The sequence below is a fragment of the Perca fluviatilis genome, chromosome 9 (genome assembly GCF_010015445.1).
Source record: "Perca fluviatilis chromosome 9, GENO_Pfluv_1.0, whole genome shotgun sequence".
NCBI lineage: Eukaryota > Metazoa > Chordata > Actinopteri > Perciformes > Percidae > Perca > Perca fluviatilis.
This window is the reverse complement of record NC_053120.1, coordinates 32,014,948-32,030,222: the sequence shown is the minus strand read 5'-3', so window position 1 is coordinate 32,030,222 and position 15,275 is coordinate 32,014,948. Positions and strand designations below refer to the sequence as shown.

Sequence of the window (15,275 nt, the reverse complement as noted above, 5' to 3'; positions counted from 1 at the left end):
GACTATGCTAATTTAGCTAACTTTAGCTACCAACAATAACAGTCTGTGTTTATCAAAGACAAGATTACCACTGTGTGTCGACATATGATTGGGGATATCACCACAGTCAACTAACTTATTTATTAAGTTATTTTATTTAACACTCCGCACTTAACACTAGTCGATATTCATAGCTGTGCCGTTTCCATGGTTACCACGTGTAGCGCGCCCAGATCAGACTCGGTACAGACAAGAGTGTCTCCCTGTCTGAATATAAAATATACATTTTGTATAGTGATTGATGTATTTTGTATAGCAATACCTCCACAACTAATCAGAGATATGTAAACAGCCAGTAAATAAAACAAAAATTTGCCACATAAACGTTATACACATTCATTCATTTCAAATCTAAGGAGTAGGAGTCTAGGTTGAAAAGTCAGTGTCACTGTTCAAGAATGTATAGACCTTGTTGTAGCTTTAGTTTTGTAATGGGAAAATTACATTTAAGCACAATTCCTTATATTTTTATGTTTAATTCGTACTTTACTTCTCTCACAAATGCTGAAAGAGTTTATCTCATTTCCCACATGCAGATTTGGATTTTAACTTTGTGAGACACCCAGTCTGGAACATTATGTGAGCACTGTTTGCCTGAACCGATAAAGGTACAAGGTCACCCTAAAACTCTCTAGTTTTCTCATGCCAGTTAAGATGTAACTGGGGGGATGACAGTCGTACAGGGAGGAAGAGGTGAGATGTCTCCAAGATGTCTCTTGTATTTCTCTGATTGTCTTCACGTGTATCAGATTGCCTGTCAAAATTGTAGCGTCATACCAAGCCAAGTTTGTGTGTGTTGTCACTCTGAAAATGCATATGAGCCTAGTGTTCTTGTTCACTCATTTGAGAAACTGACTCCACACTGGGCTGCGGCCTTTTGTGAAATCATGTTGATCCTATTTGCAAATATATCTTTTTTAATAAAATACGAAAAGCCAACTTGGTTTTAGTCTCAGACTGTCTTATTTGTTTCAATTTACTAAACTCTGAAAACTCTCCCCCTGCTGCAAAGGAAACTTCCACTACAAACATGGCGACGAGAATGGGGATCATGTGCAGGGGTCAGATAAAAGAGACTCCGTGGTTGACTGAGGACTCGCGATCCGAGATCCAACGATCTTCGCCTCTACCTTGCCCAAAAAGCATTCAGAGAGAGAGGATCAGAAACCACGGAGGGCTCTACTGACCCAACACTGATCTATTAAGACGGAAGCAATTCCATGCAGCAGGGTAAGATCAAACTCTAATTTAAATTAAATTCAGAGTAATTTGAATTGGCTGTAGTAAACTTCCAGAAACAAATACTACACAAAAAAAAAAAAAGGGGGTATCGGATTTTGGTATTAAAGAAAATCTAATTAGGTTTTGAAGTAAATCTAAGAAAACAGTTTTTCAGAAACTGTTAGGTTTCTTTGTCCTTGGGTTTTTCCGAAATAAGATAGAAACCTGGCCTTATAGTTGGGTCATCTATAGCACTTCCGTGACCGTGGAGAGGAAAGGTTTGTTTCTCACTGGATTTGTCATCTATGAAGGTTAAAAAAAGAAATTAGCTGGGGTGCCCCTCACAAAAATGTGGGGAAATTTTTTGGGAGCCCTATATCCAAAATGGCTGCCGTCAGCCTAGCTGGAAATGAACTTTTTAATGGTTTTGCCCACAGTGCTGCATAATACATGGTTTCAGAGTCTATTTGGGTCAAGAAATTCATAAATGATAAAGATTTATTGATTTGACCTATTTTTGACCTTCAAATTCAAGATGGCCGCCAATTTTTGGCTCTTTAAATGTCATTTTTTCAAAATCGTGAAAGAGCCTTAATATTAGGCTCAAATGAAAGGTCTGCTCATACTGAGTGCAGTTATGGACAGCAAAATTAAAACATACACGTATGTCATCAGATGTCTGGGGTGGAACCAATGAAAGACAGAGGAGATTATTAGGGCCCAAGCGCCGACAGCAGCGAAGGCCCTATTGAAACTGAAGGAATTATTATTATTTCCTGCAAATTAATCGCCTTTTTGAGGGGCTTAGCATATTCAAAAACTCACCAAAATTGGCGGTCTCATCAAGTCTGGTGAAAATGTACGTATTTTAAGGGTTTCGGGAATAGGCGCACAAAAATGGCTCGCTAGCGCCCCCTACAAAGTTAAAAAAATTTAACCCCTGCAGTGTGTTTAACGTAGACTCACAAAACTTGGTATACATATGTCAAGATGTACAAAAAGCTTCATTGGAGCCTTACCCTAAACCCAACAGGAAGTCCGCCATTTTGATTTAAAAGTTCAAAATTAGTGCGATTTTGGCCATTTCCACATGTCGTACAGGTCTTCTAATGGGGTATGTAACATTAGTTGGGCTGAAAATGGCCAGGTTGATATTTCATTGGCCCTTATGCATCCCTGTGTTTTGGCCCTATTTGTAACGAGAGCTTTTCTTCCAAATATGGTATGCTCATGAATATTTAGATAAGCTGCGCGCTGATTGGTTGAGCGAATCCCCATACACACACACATTAGAGACGAGACAGCAGGTCTCATATTCCAGGCATTGCAATGTTTCGTTACCAAATTCACTTCTGAGACTTTTTTATGTGAGAAATCAACTATATAAAGCTCTAATATGGGCCGTTTCACGAAAATTGATGGCTAATTGCAAATACCCAGCACAAACTCACCCTTTGTGGATTACTGCACTATGGGGCTCCGTGCCCAGCTGTCGGCATAACTATAATATATTTACAGTTTGAATTTCGTCACGGCACTTATATCACAGCTACCCCAAGGTCTTAACAGTCCAATTTCAATTTAAGGCATTTTTGTGAACGCGAGGGTTCTTGTTAGGAGGAGCAGCTAGCTAGCTATATGTCCCATTCAATACAATGGGAAAAGATCACGGCTAGCTAGCTACACTTTCGGCATAACTATAGTATATTTACCGCGGGCTCTATCAATGAGACTTGCGGACAAGAGGCGTTTATTTCCCAGATCGTTTAAATAATCAACACACATATCCATTATAAGATTAACTGGAACCTGCGGTAAGAGATTGCATGTGTAACAAGCTCGCTGACCGCGCTCTCAGTCACACACCGGCCATTTAGCAGGAAGAGGGGAGGGAGAACAGCAAGCTGCAGGCCCTGGAGCTCTGTCAGGGCAGCGGCGTTTGGTAGTCCAGTCACCCAGAAAGGGTGAGTTTGCGCAGGTATTGACCACCGCGGGCTGCCAGCCGTGACGGAGCTCAATCTAGCTCACAGCAGGCCAGGGTCTGTGAAGGTTCCAGTTAATCTTATAATGGATATGTGTGTTGAGTTATTTATATAGTATATAATATATGTGCCGTGACGAAATTCAAACGCCAAAAGTGTAGCTAGCTAGCTATCTGTGATCTTTTCCCATTGTATTGAATGGGACACATAGCTCGTTAGCTGCTCCTCATAACAAGACCCCCAACGTTCACAAATGCCTTAAAATTGAAATCGGACACAACTGTTAGCTTTATAAGACCTTGGGGAACCTGTAATATAAGTGACGTGATGAAATTCAAACTGTAATTAAAGCTGCAAGCAGCGATGACGGGCCCTCGCTTCTTGCCCCGGTGGGTACTGGCAAATGCAACATCACATGTAGACCACACATTCTAAGTTTCATGTAAATCAGAATAACTTTTGCTAAGATAGAACCGTTCATGTTTCGACACCCACCTACAGGAAGTTGTTCCTCCATAACTTGCGCATTGTGTTAGCTATCAAAATTCTGTTGATAACTTTTAGTTACGAGGGTCCATCGAGTCTATATCCAAGTTTTCGTGCAGACTGGACTCACGGCCCAGGAGGAGTTAGATAAAGTAGGTTCTCCATATATCGCAATGTGAATAATTAATAAAAAAAATTCTAACAGCGCCATCTAATGGCCGATTCACTCTAAATTTGGCATGGATGGTCAAGCCCCTATGCGGAACAACTTTGTCATGCTTGGTGGCAATCGGAATAAGTCTTGGTAAGATACACAACTTCCTGTTTCGACAGCCCCCTACAGGAAGTTGGTCCTCTGTAACTTGCGCATTGTTTTAGCTATCACAATTCTTTTGATAACTCTTTGTCACGAGGGTCCTCCGAGTCTGTATGCAAGTTTTTGTGCCGATCGGACTCGCGCCTCAGGAGTAGTTAGACAGAGTAGGTTTCCCATATATCAATATTTTGCGGATTAATTAAACAAAATTAAAACAGCGCCATCTAATGGCCGATTGCCGCCAAGTTTGGCAGAGATGCAAATTCTACCATGAGAAATGACCTTGTCAAGTTTCCCGACGGAATAATTGTTGCCAGATAATGCAACTTCCTGTTTAGACAGGAAGTTGCTTTATAGCGCATTTTTCAACTATCAAAATTCTCTGGATAACTATTCGTCATGACGGTCAACAGATACTACCAGCAAAGATTCAAGAAGATTGAAAACACGGCCTAGGACAAGTTCGAAAGAATGTAAAACACCTGAAAAATGCATAATTAAAAATGGCCGCCTTCCAGTTGGGCGGAGCTAATGAATGTAAATGAGAAATATGTCCGCAGTGATAAGAGCAATATGAGTATTAAATCTGGTGAAGATTGGAGCAACTATGTCCAAGTTAAGGCCTTGCACGCATTAGGGGGCGCTATGGAGCCCGCTTACAGGTATGAGCCAAATCGCTGTACAGTCTCGCAAAGCTCCCAGGTGTTTATGTGGGCGTCAATTTTGGGAGTTTTCGTGTATATTGAGGCCGTCAAAAATGTTCCCAAGGGCTAAAACCAATTAGGGGGCGCTATTGAGCAACCCTACCACTCTCAAGCTTAAATGTGTATTCAGATGAAAGAGTTTAATATTATGTACATAGCTGCAAAATTTTAAGAGTTTTCGTGCATCTTAAAGTCCTCAAACAAGTGTTCGTAAAATGAAGATTATTGCACGAAAACCAAGATTTCGGAAATTTTAGAATTTTCTAATTTTTTCTAAAAATAGCTCCATGGAGTTCAAGATGAGACCTATGTTCCCTCAAAAGTTGGTATATTAACTTATTACTTTTTTCGGAATTAAGGCGCACGTTAAGGCGCTATAGCAACCCCTGGAAACACTATACAGGAACATTCACAATACTTCACAATTTTCACCAGTTGTGACATGTGTGCAAATCTTTGTGAGTTTTCGTGCATGCTAACCACCTCAAAAATGCGACGAAGGACTCGGAAAAATAATAATCTGATGAAAAACAATAGGTTCCTTCGCACATTTTTGTGAAACGGCCCATATTTCAGCTTAATATAGTTGATTCCCTCGCATTAAAAAGTATCAGAAGTGAATTTGGTAACAAAACATTGCAGTGCCTGGAATATGAAACCTGCTGTCTTGTCTCTAATGTGTGTGTATGGGGATTCGCTCAACCAATCAGCAAGTAGCTTATCTAAATATTCATGAGCATACCATATTTGGAAGAAAAGCTCTTGTTACATACCCCATTAGGAGACCTTAAGGAACAGTGTGAAATACCCTATATAATCATTCTATCACCCCTTTAAGGTCTTAAGATGGCACAGACCGAATTTGAAGTTGATCGGATGAAATCTCTAGGAGGAGTTCGTTAAAGTACGACATGTGGAAATGGCCAAAATCGCACAACTTTCAAACTTTGAAATCAAAATGGCGGACCTCCTGTTGGGTTTAGGGTAAGGCTCCAATGAAGCTTTTTGTACATCTTGACATGTTACATATTTATACCAAGTTTTGTGAGTCTACGTTAAATACACTGCAGGGGCTCCATTTTTTTTAACTTTGTAGGGGGCGCTAGCGAGCCATTTTTGTGAGCCTATTCCCGAAACCCTTAAAATACGTACATTTTCACCAGACTTGATGAGACCGCCAATTCTGGTGAGTTTTTGAATATGCTAAGCCCCTCAAAAAGGCGATTAATTTGCAGGAAATAATAATAATTCCTTCAGTGTCAATAGGGCCTTCGCCGCTGTCGGCGCTTGGGCCCTAATAATCTCCTCTGTCTTTCATTGGTTCCACCCCAGACATCTGATGACATACGTGTATGTTTTAATTTTGCTGTCCATAACTGCACTCAGTATGAGCAGAGCTTTCATTTGATCCTAATATTAAGGCTCTTTCACGATTTTGAAAAAATGACATTTAAAGAGCCAAAAATTGGCGGCCATCTTGAATTTGAAGGTCAAAAATAGGTCAAATCAATAAATCTTTATCATTTATGAATTTCTTGACCCAAATAGACTCTGAAACCATGTATTATGCAGCACTGTGGGCAAAACCATTACAAAGTTCATTTCCAGCTAGGTTGACGGTAGCCATTTTGGATATAGGGCTCCCAAAAAATGTTCCCACATTTTTGTGAGGGGCACCCCGGCTAATTTCTTTCTTTAACCTTCATAGATGACAAATCCAGTGAGAAACAAACCTTTCGTCTCCACGGTCACGGAAGTGCTATAGATGACCCAACTATTACAGTGACGATTGTAAGTAGGATAGAAGTACTTCTTCCCAGTAAAATGGGTAACGGATCGGGCAGATCCGGGTCACACATCCCTAGGGGAACCGTGGTGGATGACATGGTGCAAAAATACGGCTCAGAAGTTTGGATTGTCTGCCATATTGGTCAAAATGTTTTGGGTTTTCCTTTAAATTCGGGCAAATTGAAAATATTCAAACAGGAATTAGAGGAACAAGAGAAAAAACTAATGAAAAAGACAAAATAAGAGGATTTAAAGCTACTGAGTACAGGAAAAACAAAGAATGTTTTCTGGGAAAGAATGCAAAAACACACATACACCAATCCTCATCAGTTCTACAACCTAACCAAAGCCCATGTTCTGAGCTTTCTCTAAAAACCAGGAAGACAAGTTGGAAAAACGGAGGGACGAAGAGGACACAGACTCAACTCTCTGCATCGGGTGGAAAGACCAACGAGTACGTGAGAAAACCATGTTTGAAGCGTTTGTCTGCATGTTACAACAGGCTGGTGGGCAACATATGGAGCGCGGACCCGGAAAAGGCTGCTCCCACGAAGGACGTGGTCGAGCCAGAGGGCGCCGAGGCGGGTACCGTGGGCAAAATGATGAGCCCTACAAACCAGGCCAGTGTTGGTACTGCAAAGACTGTGGACATTGGGTATGTAACTGCCGGAAGAAAAAGCAAAAAACACCTCCGACAAAGAACAACACTTGTCCCTCTGTTTGACTGAGTCCAAAAGCTGATAAGGAAGGTACTGCTAAAATACACACACACACTCGCTTCATGCAATGAAGAAATGCTTGGCACTGATACACTGTTTTTTGTTTTTGCTATTAGGGACAATTGATAGGTTAGAAAGTTCTGAAAAAGAATCAAATCAGTTAAACCATATAGTATGTTATCTTCTGAAACCTAGAAGAAAATGCCTACTACTGAGGGTAAAGTTAAATGGGTTCCACTCACATAACTTAGTTATTAGAGCTAAAGATTTGACACTGAAGTGCAGTGGTCATTCTATTTGGTCAATTGGGAATACAGGTCAAACAGTAAAAGAACAATTTTCTGTTCCTTTCTCATATACATGGGAAACTTTTTTTTGGTGTCTGATTTATGTCCACTTATTTTGCTCAGGTAGTGATTTAATGTGCACTGTTAACATTGAATTAACCTCAACACCTGATGGATTGAGAATTTATCGTAATGATGCATCTAACATAACCACATTTGTTAATTACAGTGTGGCTAAAATGACCTCACTGAGGCGTGTCTGTAATCAGCCCTGCCTTTGACTGCATGAAACCTGACAACTTGCATTACACAGCTCATGTTACTACAGGGCCTGATGAAGAATGCTCAAAACGGTTCTTTAGAGACATAATGACAACCTCACATCTGATTTGGACTGATATGGACTGTGTTGTAGCTCGACTGACAACCAATATAGTTTTTTTAAGTGCCCAGTTTGTGTTTTTTCTACATCTCTCAAGGCTGCATCTGCTTTTTTCTTCCTCGAGAAAAAGTTTTTTGGTACAGTGCTGTTTTCATGTAAAATCAACAGAATAGCAGCTTTTTCAGTTTAGTGTTAATAATTAGGATTTTTTACTTGAGCCTGTCACATAAAATGTCTGTACACGTTCCTGATGTCACTGTAAGACTTTTTGCTGCCGAAGCTAATGAAGCGTTCGTGAATATGGAAAATGGCTCTGCAGTCTTCCCCGACGCTGGTACTGCCAGATCCCTAAAAACAGTTTATGCAGACCGTTGATAAGCACAAGAGCTGCGTGACTCTGTGTTGCTGCAACACCACGGCGACCACGGCGACCAACACTCTGCTAAACTTGATTCTGCCGCTCAAAGCATTAAATACGCCCTGTTCCACATTCTGCGTCACACATTTTGGGGGAACAGAATGAAAAACTCTATTTATCTGTGGCCAGGTACCTTAGATATTACTACTCTGTTAGATTCCAAGATGTCACCCTAACAGATACATTGTTCTTAACCTTGATTTTCTTCTCTACACACCAGCTGACAGAGAGAAACAATTGTGTTGCAGAGCTACAGGTGGTCTGAATACCATGACCTGACCTCTCTGACACACCTCTCACTAACCCTGATTTCATTTTTTTAGGTTAACAGTTCTTCCAGAGACTCTAGCAGTGGCCTAACCGTGTGGGCTTCTCTGTTGTAGGTGTTTCTGCAGTAGAGCTCATTTTTCGTAACAGAAAGCTATCCAGCTTTTTCTTTCCTAATTTTGCAAAGTTGACACATGGGTTAAAAACCATGTGTAAAATGGGGGGGATGATTAGTATGATGGAAATACAATTGAGGGAAAAACAGTTGTTTCACAATGGTGAAGCAACATTGGTTCACAAATGATTTCTTTTTGGATCAAGACTACTGTCAGCCAGTGTAGGAGCCAAAGCCCTACTCAATGAAATAATTCCACAATTCCTACCAAAATCTCAAGTATAGTGGTTTGCATTCAAAATGCAACATGCCTACATTTGACAAAAGCTCTGCTTATTGTACTGAGGTATAGAATGTGCACACGCAAGCGACTTAACCTGTTACCCTTTTTGAGATTTTGTTTACAGCACCTCCACACATTGGACTTGGGTAAAGAGGACACCCACCAGACACACCACTGTGTGAGGACCAACTGGTAACGTATTATTTCTCACTGCAAAAGGCACAAATTCCTGATGACATGCTAACAAACACAATGAGAGCAACAGAGACACTCAGTGAGGTGATTGGTTAACCCTCACTGTAGACTAAGCTTACAGAGCAGCAAGGCCATAGCAACACACACACACACACTCAGAGATAAGAGAAAAACAGGAGTTGTGCATGTACAGTAAATGGTTCAGCAATGATTTTGATATAGTTTGTCATAAATTATAAGAATGTGATATGTTTCCCATATCAGGTAACAAATTGGATAAATAGATGTCAAATTAGAAGTACTTAGGTTTGTTCTATTGGCCTAAAAACTTTAATTTATAATGATTTTTAGAAATACCAAAACAGCAAGTAGTATAACTTTGGGTTACAAACTAAAGATAAAAAGAAAATAAACAACATATTTTTGTTTAATTCGTCTTAGTTTATTGGTTATATTGAAACCAATACAGGTTGATATGAGATTTCAGCCTGAAAACAGTTAATTTAATATTGTACTCTAGTGAGTTTTTTTTCAGTAAAGCTGCACTAAAGACTTTGGTTGTATTTTCATTTGCTATATCACAAATAGGTTAAAACTAAATTATTAAGTTGATGTTGAAAACATTTTCTTTTAAAGAAATGATTCATTGAACTTTTTGTTGCTTTTATAGAGGTTTTGCTGTGTAACACCAACACATTCTCACACCCAACTCGTAAAATAAGGACGTTCGGTCAGGAGCCTTTCTCGTTCTTATTTGACGTTAAAAGTCTCCTTTAGCGTCTCATGTAAACGTGCTTGGTCGCAACTATTGCCGTCCCTTTTTCGGAGAAAAACAACGGGGAAAGGACGCCTCAAAAGCCGGGAAACACACCGCGGGTGAAGCGCGACAATAACGGAATCGCGGAGGTTAGGTTTAGGAGAAAAACAACGGGGAAAGGACGCATCAAAACCTGGGAAACACACGCCGGAGACGGGGAAACAAAACGCCATAGACCGGGGAAACAAACGAAAAACAACGGGGAAAGGACGCCTCAAAAGCCAGGAAACAAAACGCCACACACACGGCGCGAACCCAAGTCTCCTGAGTGAAAGTCCGGTGTTTTACCCATCCACCACCCCAACCACTGTCCTTACCCAGCAATTTCCCCTTACATACCACTCGCTAAGTCTCATCCAACTGCAGCTCTCCCCAGTACGTTACACAAATACGCCGAAGGGTGCCTTTTTCGTCGCATCAGACGCTGAAGGACACTGACCAAACGTACTTATTTTACGAGTTCGGAATGAGAATGGGTTGCGCATTGTTAAGTAGCACACAGACTCACATTCTGAAAATACACACACTATTAGGAAAAAATAATTAGAAGTACTTATTTTTACTTTTAAGATAAGTATTCAGTTGGTGTGTCAGGAAATGTTTAAAGTACATTTCACTGTGAATTTGAATCGGATTGATGAAAAGTTGATAAAAATAGATAGATAAAAAGTCTGACATAAACATCCGTATACTATTTTTGGGTAAATACAGGCATAAATGATCCATTCAAAGACTTCCTAGAAACCTGGTTTGAAAAGGGGAATACCTTAATTTGTATTTTTTTTAGTCTTTTGCAGTTGCTGCATTTTTCCTGAGACCTGTGTAAGTTGTGTAAGGTTTTAGTGCTTAGATGGTTTGAAACCCTGATGATTAAATGAATCAACAACTTGGAGATATGATTAAGACTAAATATCTAAATGAAAATGTTTAATGTTGCTGTGACTGCTTAATGATGTACATTATGAGTAATGTACTGAGACAATGGTATACACATATTCATTTAATATTTACTCTCATATTTATATGTTTACACGAAAAGTAAAATATAATATAAGTTAAAGATAACTCTTATAAACAGTAAAAGATAATACTTTTATACCATAAAGATAATAATATATAATATACTAGTATACTTTATAAATAGAAGGGATAACAATTCAGTCAGGAAAAGCTTAGAGGAAACAAGAGCTTTAGAGAGATAGAGAAATGCACTGGATGACAGTCTATGAGGGACTGGCTCAGGTTACAGCAGGCGTTTCCAACAAGGAGTCTGCCACAAGACCTTCTGTCTCTGAGCTTTCAGCACACGAACATAAAAACTTGAATTGACTCAAATGCCTAAATGTTTAGAAAAAACAAGAAGTTGACTTTCAGGCCAGTTCCTGCTGGTACCAGAGAGCTAAATGTACTTTTGAATTAGGATAATAGGTTTCCTAGTGATGGATTGTATAGGAGTTAAATTTAACAGTTACTTTCTATCAGGAGTCAATTATATTTGAGCTACTTCTTGCTTTTATTGGAGGGAATTTCCCCAGTGGGGGCTAAATAAAATCTTTCTTATGTCATATAGGTGATGAACAAACAGTTGGTTTTTGATTTCAAAGACAAATTATGTCATTTTTAGGAATAACTAATTTGGATTTCAAAGACAAAAAAGTTAGTATCAGAATTTTGTCAAATGCTTACAGATACTATTGTAATCTGACATATTTGGGTTAAAAAGAATTAGGATTTTTGTACACAAAACATATGTTTAGGAAATATAATGTTTTATTGTCATCAAACTGCCCGACAAATATATAGGCCTACAAGTCCAGCTGAAATGATTAGTTGCTTAAATCAATTAATTGATTGACAGAAAAACTGCTTTGATCGTTTCCAGTTTCAAAAAAATGTGAGGCCTTTTTGATATTGCTGTTTTTTTGTACCTTAAGTACACATTTTTAATTGAATATTGGTGGTAACAGAAAATGTTTACAGTTTGGAATCGGTACTTACTTTGTCCACTATAACTATCTGTATGAACCTTGTTTAATTGACTAACCCCAATGTAGCAATATTTTTGAATCAATGATGACATAGATCAAACTTTGAAAAGCAGTGTGTTTAAATGCTCCTTTTTGCAGAGGCTCAGAACAGCCGAGAAGGGGACTTCACTCACACACCCACACACACCCACACACACACACACCCACACACACACACACACACACACACACACACCCGAAACAATGGTAAAGATTGTTTCCCACGATTTGTCAAGTGCTAGTGGAAGAACCTCTGACAATGGAAGAAAATGGAAGACGCTATTTGTAAAAATATATATAATCATGAAAGTAATTTGTGTATTGTAATTAGGTTGTAATCAAAAGGGTGGAATGTAATGGGAAAATTAAATTTAAGCACAATTCCTTATATTTTTATGTTTAATTCATACTTTACTTCTCTCACAAATGCTGAAAGAGTTTATCTCATTTCCCAAATGCAGATTTTGATTTTAACTTTGTGAGACACCCAGTCTTGAACATTATGTGAGCACTGTTTGCCTGAACCGATAAAGGTACAAGGTCACCCTAAAACTCTCTAGTTTTCCCATGCCAGTTAAGATGTAACTGGGGGGATGACAGTCGTACAGGGAGGAAGAGGTGAGATGTCTCCAAGATGTCTCTTGTATTTCTCTGATTGTCTTCACGTGTATCAGATTGCCTGTCAAAATTGTAGCGTCATACCAAGCCAAGTGCGTGTGTGTTGTCACTCTGAAAATGCATATAAGCCTAGTGTTCTTGTTCACTCATTTGAGAAACTGACTCCACACTGGGCTGCGGCCAGCTTTTGTGAAATCATGTTGATCCTATTTGCAAATATATCTTTTTTAATAAAATACGAAAACCCAACTTGGTTTTAGTCTCCGACTGTCTTATTTGTTTCAATTTACTAAACTCTGAAAACTCTCCCACTGCTGCAAAGGAAACTTCCACTACAGTTTAATCATACCAAATATATTTTGTTTGCTTTATTGTAACAATCCAGTGTGAACACATATTTAAAGCCATATTCTCTAATAACATTACAACACTAAAAATGAATGTTTTGGAATAGCATAAATTGCAATGCTGAAGAATGTGTGTGTCTTTGTAGGATACAGCGAGAGACGAGGCCATAGCATGCATCACTGTTGGTGTGCTGACAGTTGTCAGTGAAGATGGTCCTAACGAAGGTCAAAGCTCGGTGGACCTCCAGCCCATCTCCACTGCCATCATTCTGGAGGGAGGTATTGTCATGGATCATATTAAAAACTTGTCTCAGGCAGTTTGTCTGTTGTTTGGGGTTACATATGCATTGCATTTGGATTACCCAAAATGCATGGCAAATACACTCAACTTCATTCAGACTGTGATGCTTGGACTGGGAAAGAAAAACCTCCCACCAAAACTTTTGACTCTGAAGGGCTTGTTTTTCTTTGTGTTGGTTTAATCCTTGGACTGTTCACTTTGGGACACAAAAGCATTTGTTGTACTTTCAGTTTTGATCAGAAATGCACTGATTTTGCATGCACTGAAGTCCTGTAGTTATCAGGTGTTTACCTGTTTAATATTGGGAGACTGATACATGCATAGAATTAGCTCACAGAAATGTGGTTTTATTTTTTATTTTTATCTTTTATTTTTCCATGTCATTTTTTACAGTTAAATCAAACCACAACTTTGTTGTTTAGCTGCTGTTTTGTACTTGAATGTGCAATGAAGCAATGCAGTTGTAACAACCCAGTGAGTGTTCTTTTAAAGTATATGTTTGTTGTGTGTTTGCCTTTATTCGATAGTAACAGCAAAAATAGATAAGAAATAGGGGAGAGAAAAGGCCACAGGTTGGACCCAAACCAGGGCAGCTGCAACAAGGTCCCATTCAAGGAAATTGGTTTCTTTAATTTAAGTGAACTTGAAAAATGAGTGAGCAGAACTAAAAGTGTTAAGTTGTAGGTTTTTAGTAATTCTAAGTGGGGTTAAATTTATATCAAGCAATCCACACAAAATGAAAAAATTAAGTTAACACTATGCATGGCTTTTAAGTTACATGAAAATAAAAAAACATGTTAGTAGTACTACTTGATTTAGTACTGCACACTTAAAATGAACAAGCTTTTCTAACTCATTAATCTTAAGATTACTTTGCTTAATTTTTTTGAGGCAACGAGTTTGCATACTTTTTTTTAAGTAAGGTCAACTAATTACATTTTACAGTAAAGTTTGTTGTTGTTTCCTGAAGAGAACAGAGTTATAAAGTGGCATCACACACTGCAGGAACATCCCGCAGCGCCAGATACTGGCGATTATCCTGGTAATGAATTGTCACCTAGCGATGCAGTAATGCACATGCGGAAATGCCATAAACTGCAGTTCATAGAGTGGCAGCTTGAGGCTGGCTGCAGAAGTTAGTCAATTTCCATAGCCCCCATGTTAAAGCAGAATTAAACATGTTTACAGCCGTGTTCAAAAAATGGTATTGGTCTCTATAGCTAAGTTTACCCTTCATGAGAACTCTGGGGGAGATTAAGTTATAATTAGGCTTAAAGTTCTGCATAATTAAGGGTGTATTAAGGTCACGTTGATTGACAGGTGCCTGTAGTGAGAGGAACCTAGCTGCTGCAGCTCTGCTAGTTGTCCCAGTCAGTTCAGCTACGGCTAATCCGAATCAATGCAATGAAATGTTTTTGCATTTGGAGTGAAATTTAAATAAGTTTTTTAACGTTCATGAGCATTATTAGGATGTTACCTAGCTAACATTAATTAGCCATAGACAGAAGCCTCGGAGCAAAACGCTAATGGAAGCGTATGCTAAACCGGCTTGCACCGAAGTTAAAACATAACTTAGTATTGTTTAACTGTACAGTGATCATATTTTTGAACAAAGGGTGTTTGTATTAGGTTGGAAAATAAATAGTAACTATGTTATTTGGGGCCGTATGGAAGGAATAAAGTGAACAGCACTGCAAAACTCTGCTCTTGGCCGAAAGGAGCAGCTGCTGTCCAGGTGTAGAGCTCTGCTGCGCGCCACCTTTCCGTTATGCTGTGACAGTCATGGATGTAAAATAAGACCGGTGACAGAAATCATCTCTGGTGACAGCAGGCTCTCTTGTTTATGACTTGCCATATGGGCTAATGCTACTGTGTCAACTGTGTTAAATGGTGTGTGTAACTTTTAAAAAATGTGTCGCATTTCATCATGATTCCAGAAATACTTCTAACCTAGAACCTAAAA

General features: G+C 39.1%; 1 protein-coding gene and 1 long non-coding RNA gene across 8 annotated transcripts in view; both read right to left on the bottom strand.

The window, feature by feature from the left end:
* The window catches only part of mcf2l2 (MCF.2 cell line derived transforming sequence-like 2), a 376,220-nt gene that overhangs the window by 129,223 nt on the left and 231,722 nt on the right, over positions 1 to 15,275 (bottom strand). The window lies entirely within an intron of this gene.
* Positions 1,636 to 9,205, bottom strand: LOC120565210. Its single transcript, XR_005640202.1, has 3 exons — positions 8,984 to 9,205; positions 7,854 to 7,855; positions 1,636 to 1,648 (listed from the first exon to the last, which is right to left on the bottom strand). It is a non-coding gene; the product is annotated as an uncharacterized LOC120565210 (long non-coding RNA).